This window comes from Schistocerca gregaria, unplaced genomic scaffold, assembly GCF_023897955.1.
Source record: "Schistocerca gregaria isolate iqSchGreg1 unplaced genomic scaffold, iqSchGreg1.2 ptg000537l, whole genome shotgun sequence".
Taxonomy (NCBI): domain Eukaryota; kingdom Metazoa; phylum Arthropoda; class Insecta; order Orthoptera; family Acrididae; genus Schistocerca; species Schistocerca gregaria.
Genome location: NW_026061934.1, coordinates 2,471,422 through 2,478,946, shown reverse-complemented (window position 1 = coordinate 2,478,946; position 7,525 = coordinate 2,471,422). Strand labels below are relative to the sequence as shown.

Below are 7,525 nucleotides of genomic sequence, written 5' to 3'. Positions count from 1 at the left end.
GGAGTATTTATCAACCCTTCCTCTACCTCTGATTGTTCCTAGACAGCAACTTCCTGTTCTTCTTGGCAGGAAAAGCCGATCTGTCAAAGCTGGATATGCAGCACTCGGCAGCCTGCACTTGATATTCGTCCGTATTTTCGGTGAGTATGTTTGCATGCATTCTGCAGTATGAATCATTTTGAGCACGTGCGACACGGGACGAGTTATCATCTACATCTATATGGATACCCTGCAAAACACATTTAAGTGCCTGGCAAAGGGTTCATCGAATCACCTTCACAACTGATAATTAATTGAAACCCTCAGCTGCCGACAGGTGTTGTTGATATACTTCGATGGGGACAGCTGAAAAGTGTGCCCCTACTGGGACTCGAACCCAGAATCTCCTGCTTACAAGGCAGACGCTCAATCCATCTGAGCCATCGAGGGCACACATGAACAGCACGACTGCAGGAATTTATCCCTCGCACGCTTCCCGTGAGACTCACATCCCCAACCGTCCACAATCCGCATACGTAATGTACTTAATAGGTATTTGTCCATCCACTCATTACTGGCTCACACTAAGGTGACGATTCCCGTAAGAGTTCCGGCAACCTGTGCGCATTCGCACAGACGAAGGTCAATGGCTGGGTAACGTTTAACCATAGATATGAAGATAGTAACTGCTCTCGAAAGAACAGGCGCCACTGACGACCTTGCAACTCTTCTAGAATACATGATAGACCGGCCGATGTGGCAGAGCGGTTGTAGGCGCTTCAGTCGGGAGCCACGCGACCGCTACGGTCGCAGGTTCAAATCCTGCCTCGAGCATGGGTGTGTGTGATGTCCTTAATTTAGTTAGGTTTAAGTCGTTCTAAGTTCTAGGAAACTGATGACCTCAGATGTTAAGTCCCAAAGTGCTCAGAGCCATTTGAACCATCAGTCCCTATGTTTACACACTACTTACAGTAACTTATGCTAAGGACAACACACACACAACCATGCCCGAGGGAGGACTCGAACCTCCAACAGGGGGAGCCGCGCGAACCGTGACAAGGCGTTGGACACATGGCGGGTACCCAGCGCGGCTCATGGCAGCCGTGACACTGCTTCAAACAATGGACTGTAGAAACTTTTGTAAAGCACGGATTAAAAAAAAAAAACTTTCTGTTCCAAGAGTCTAGACAAGTACACCTTTAAAAAATGCAACTACAAAGAAATTGAATTTTCGAACGTTTTGAATGAGAACCTGTCCTTATGGAACACCGTTGATCAAATGTCACAGGGATTATATACTCAGGTTTCACATTTGGATTAACACTTTCTAATCAATATCCGGAATGAGCAGGGCTTAAAACTTTGAAGAGTTAAATTTCAAGGGCCGTTCTCTTGTATGCAAATAGTTTCACAGTAGAAATTTCTCTAGTTTTATTTATTTATTTATTTATTTATGTTTTGCTGTAGGTAAAGAAGGATAGCATTGTGAGGAGGGGGAAGTGGGAGGGGGGAGGAATCTTGCATCTCCCACCTTGGAATTCTCAGTACAGAATTTTTATTCATTACGAGATTCTCAGCCACTTGCAGAAGTGATTTCGCGTGATTCTGCAAAACTTTTCCTTTAGCCAATCGTAGCAACTATAGGATTCCGTTCCTGCTGCATGACATGTCTCGGAACTTAAACTGACCAACTCATTTGCATAAAGAGCTAGCTTATCATCCGCTTCTTTACTTGCGTAGACCGTTCAAGGTCTGCGAAGAATTTTTTTCTTTAATCGTTTTTTTATGTCTTTTATAAACTGCAACACTTTCTAAACTTTCTAAACTTAACGCCTTTGAAGCATGGTCTTTTACTGAATGACCAAAAAGCAATGCTGACAGCTGGAGTCCAAGGTTTTTGTTAATCAGGCCGTTTGTATTCTTGTGGTGATATCTCCGTACAGTCTTTCATTCCCTAACGCATATTTCTTTATATCTAATTGAGAAGTGAAATACCGGTTTTCATAGATGCAGATTTAAAATATTTTAATATAACGCAATAAATATTTCATTAAAATTTTCATCCCCTTCTACTCGAAGTTCCAAAACCAGAAAAACACGTAGTTTTTAAAAATTGTAACACATTAGCCGAATACGAATTGTCAGATATATTTAGTAATGCTTTCATAATGAACCATTTTCTGAAACATCTCACACCCTTTAGGGGTTGGGTTTTCAAAAACAATTAAACACGTATTCTTCTATTTAGAACCGAGGAGCCAAATTCAAATCTTCATCCATTTAATTCTAAAAATGCTTTCATAGTGAAATATTTCATAAAACATTACATCCCCTATTTCACTCTATTAGTGAGTTAAATTTCCAAAAGCAACGAAACACATTTTTTTTACATCCAACCGAGATGTCAAATACCTATTTTCATAGATGTAGCTATAAAAATGCTTCAGTAGTTCTTTAATAATGATTTATTTTCAAAAAACCTTCACTAATTATTTTATCCCCCAATGGAAGAATTTCGGAAAATGCTAAAAACCTGTTTCTTTTTTGTATCTTACTGAGACACCAAATGTCAATTTTCGTAGTTTTGTAGTTATAGCTTCAATAGGGACATAGGGACATATTTCAAAAAAAAGACTTTCAACCCATGTTTCACCCCCACAGGAGTGAAATTTCGAACAATCTCTTCTTAAATGATGCTTTCAGCGTAAGATTTACACCTTCATCAAATTTCAAGTCCGTATACTTTGCAGGTTGGGCTGGAAGGCTATGGGTCAGTGAAACCTGTGCCCCTATTGCACCTTCTTGGAGGTTGTAGTTCCAAAAACAGTGAAACACGTAGTTTTCAATAACACAATATTCATAGATTTCGCTTTAAAAATTCTTTCGCACTGAAATACTTTCATAAAACATTACATCCTATATTCCACCCCTCTTAATGGTTGAATGTATCAAAAACAGGTTTTCATATATTTCATGAAACATTTCATCCTCTGTAATCCGTTGTAGTTGCTACATATTTTATTACAATCAAAAGCATTATAAAATCACAATCACAATAATAGAGGAGACTGCCTTACAAGGCCAGATCAGTTGGACAAATAATAAATAAATTTCGTTAAGTGGAACGAGACCCGTAAAACTTGAAATTTGAATATGACTAGGTATATATATACTTAGGTAAAGCTTTACTTAAATAGCACAAATGTCCATAAAATTCATAGCAGAACTCTCACTACTTGCAATCAGGGGAGAAACAGATTAAGCGTAAGAATACAGATATTTAACCTTTGGCTTGCCAACTTTCGTAAACAAAACTGTATAAGAATGACTAAAACAATTAAGGGGATCCTTTAATTTTGACTAAACGGACCTTCAAATTTACTTACTCAGTCGATTAATCAACAATATTCTTAGAATGATTACAACTAGAACATGACTATATGACAATACCCTTAAAATAAGGTTGCTTCAATATTTCGTGTGAATTGGCGATAGAAGCGAGCAGACCAAGGATTCAAATCAATACAAGAGATCCACGAGGCAGAGAATGACATAGAAATATACTCAACATGGCAATGCAATTGAACTTTGGATGCTATAGTTCAGCACCGGAAAGATGGAATCACGCAAAAGTGACAACATAACCCAAGATGTAAAGGAGAGGACATGGCCTCAAATATCTCTCTGCCGCCGTGGTGCTCTGCTCCCAGTATTCTAGCGTCGACCGCTGCCAGTTATCTCTAACACAACACACGTCAAGGGCAGACAATTTTCTGAGATATAAACTACACAACCATATCTGGAGAACAGGTGAGCAATACAACTGGACTGAAACCAATGAGCCTCCGTGAGTTACTTGGCCAGTGCCAGCCCTTAAAATTTGATTAATAAGATCGCTAAAAATCATACCGAAGTTAAGATGACGAGACTTATCTCCAGGTTCGCCATATTAGTGGCAGAGACAATGAATTGGCGACGCTCTCAGTCGTATGTTCGCGACAGAGTCTGGGGAAGGCAAGGGCCACGTGGAGCCGGATCTTGGGGTGAATTTCCTTCTCTCCGAGACACCCGGCTTCTTCTGCGACTTAGCCGGCAAACAGGCCGAGGACCCCGGGTGGGGACCGATTCGGCAGCAGTTGGTGGATGGCGTGGTCTTCGGGGGGTGGGGGGTCTTGTGTAAAGGGGAAGACAACCGTGGTGAAGGGAAGGTCTGTATTCCACAGGAACGAGTTAGCATGGCACTCAGATATTTCCACGATTCGGCGGTAGGGGATCATTGCGGGTTCTACAAGACCTTGAACCGAGTTCGCGAACACATGTTTTCGCCCAACCTATATGGCGATGGCAGGCGATTTGTTGGCAACTGTGTCCAGTGTAAGCGCGGTAAGCCCGATGTTGGGCCGCACAGAGAACTACTACAGTCGCTTAGGGAGCAGTGTCCTCTGGACCGCGACTCAAAGATCGAAACAACGATAGACGGAAACTGGCGCCAGAAACGCACCAACTCACTCTATTTCATCCCCTTAGGGGTTGAACTTCCAAAAACACGAAAATACGTATTTTCTTATTTGTAACCTTGAAGTCAAATACCAATTTTCGTAGATGTAGCCTTAAAAATACTTCCATAGTTCTTTCATAATTATTTATCTCAAAATAAAATGTTCATCCACTATTTCACCTCATATAGGATAAATTCCCAATAATACTGCAACACATATTTCTTTATTTCTGACCTAGAAACCAGATACAAATTTTCGTCTGCCTAGCTTCAAAATTAGCTTAATAGCTACATGTTTCAAAAATCCTTTCATTTCCTGCGTATCCCCCTTAGAGGTGGAATTTCGAAATATGCAGTATAAGCGGTATAAGATCAACACCCTTTCCAAATCTCAAGGTTTATTTTCCTTGGCGGTCTGGACTGTGTGAATTTCATAGTAATGGCCTCCACACACACACACACACAAACACACACACACACACACACACACACACACACACACACACACCACTAACAATGCCACCACCACCTCCTGGGGAAATTTCTGCAGACGCCCTTGTTCCACTGCAGTCATATTTTGCCGACGACCTACATTTAGCAGCGTGGGAGGGATAGTGTCATGCAACAGACAGTATACTCAGTAGACAACGAAGTGTTCGTTGTGAAATCAGCGACATAGGAACCGAGACTGACACAGAAGGTGCTGAAGGTGAAGCACACTAGACTCGTGTCTACCACGGCTTCAAATAGTATCGATTTACTATGAACGGAAGTTCCGAAAATTGAGCAAGTAATTTTACAGTAAATTCAGTACCGATGGTGAGGATATACAACGAAAAACATTTCTATAATATTTCAGAAATAATGAAACATTCCACTCAAGTCGCGCGGCACAAAACGCAATGGATATGCTTGCACTTAAGACGGAAGGCCCCACGTGCTTACGCAGGCTTACGACAGATCGCAAAATTCGGCAGTAGGCGTAAGCCAATCTCTTGTGCTGCCATCTGTTATTGATGCCAGGCATCAAGGTCTCAGTAGTACGACCATCCACTGGAGAGTAGTTTGCTTTGTAAGCACTCCGTCTTCAGGCCACGAGTGACCTACTGGGACAGCACCATCCGACCGCCGTGTCATCATTCGTGGAGGATGCGAACAGGACGGGTGGGGGTCAGCACACTGTTCTCCCGGTCGTTATGTTGGTATTTTTTGACCGGAGCCGCTACTATTGGGTCGAGTAGCTCCTCGATTGGCATCATGAGGCTGAGTGCACCCCGAAAAATCTCAAGAGCGCATGGCGGCCTGGATGATCACCCATCCAAGTGCCTTCAACGCCCGAGAACGCACTTAACTTTGGTGATCTCACGTGAAACGATGCAACCTCCGCGGCAAGTCCGTTGCTGCAGGTATTTTAGAGTAGTTGTTACGTTTCATAATTATCTAGTTTACGGGGAAAATGTAAAAAAGGCGATTGTCACCGAAGCTACAACTAATCTGAATTTCTGGTTAGTTATCAAGTGGTCTTATGTGCAAGCCTGAATTTTTCATCCTTTGCGGTGGGAATGATTCAAACCTGTCATGTTCTTCTTATGAGGTGTTCTATTTATTTTGCACACAATGATCGTTTGTAGTTGTGTTGAGTTACCACCTTGATAAATTTTTGGATGGCGCACGTATCATAACTGAGATCTGCGCTTGCGCTTAATGGCTGAAGGTCAATTAGCGTAATGAGTAGTAGCGAATGTTATAGTAACATGTTTGTAAATTATTTCAGGTAAATTACCTTAGTAGTGTAATATTATCAGTATACCAGTACAGTATGTGGGCCAATTACGTTAGTCATGGAATACTATCCGTATAAGACTATGTCACCTTGATGTCCCGGAATTTGCTTCAATTTTTCAATCCACGAAAGAACTGGAAATTTTCCTTTACACAGCTTTCCATATAATTTCTATTACAGTGATTCAGTCTTGTCTCTCACTCGACTTTTCTGACTGTGAAATAAATTCTATCACTCAGGTTCTTATTACCTCTTCGTGTTTCCATTTGCCGATATTGCGCATAAACACTAACATATCTCAAAGTTGCTATGGACATTGATGGAACGACACACTTTTCTGTGGCGACACTGCAGTTTAGAGATAGAAAAAACGATCAGTTAAAACGACATGGGTATTTTAGTTCTGAATAACCGATGTCTTTCGGTATTTGTTTGCTCTCGGTTGTAACAAGTATCTTTTTAGTTTTTCCTGATAACCACGTAAAAACAGATATACCAATTAGCCATAGCTGTCGTAGTAAAATTTTTAGCTTTCAAATAAAACTTTTTTTTAAAAAAAGACGAGTAATTTTTATTCGTAAGATTTCCATAGCTCTGAAATACTGTGTTATTACAGAAAAAATGGGAAAAGTGATGTGTGCCACTTTAATAACGCTTCTGATAGAAACGAGCAGCAAATGAATTGGTCCAACATTGCCGAGACAATACTGTGCCTGTTATACAAGCAGTGCGCGAGAATGGACGCAGTTTCTCGCTGTTGTCGAACGTCAGTTGTAACACAAAATGGCACCATCTGGAAGCCTGGAAGTATTTTACGATATGCAGTACGAGTGAAGCACAATGGTCGATTTGGTCGACTTGCGACATCATACAAGGAAAAAAGTTAAAATTTTACAAATCATTCATAGTTCGGGATAAAAATAGAAAGTGCCTGATCTGCTGCCTGTGTCTACGTAGTATGCCGTTATCTGCTTTTAGCCCTTAACAGAGAAATTAAAACGACAAAGAGAGTTCTCCTGCCGCAGTTTTCACTCTTTATCGCTGGACTATACGTAATGCCCGCATAGTGCTGTGATAACGGATTTCAATATAATTTTTGAGCAGAGTTCTAAAAACTAAAATCAGTAGGATAATACTGGCAGTTTTCTGTAGTATAGAAGCACTCGCTATATTTTGATAGAAGCAGCGAACAGCGGACGAAGTTTTATTGGACTATTTAATTTAAAGAAATTAGAATTATATTAATACCGTCAGTTGCTCACGGG

The 7,525-nt window shown here is 40.9% G+C and overlaps 1 non-coding gene across 1 annotated transcript; it reads right to left on the bottom strand.

Moving 5' to 3' along the window:
* Nucleotides 1-355: 355 nt before the first annotated feature.
* On the bottom strand, nt 356-430 carry Trnat-ugu (transfer RNA threonine (anticodon UGU)). The gene has a single exon. It is a non-coding gene; the product is annotated as a tRNA-Thr (tRNA).
* Between the last annotated feature and the right edge of the window lie 7,095 nt (nt 431-7,525).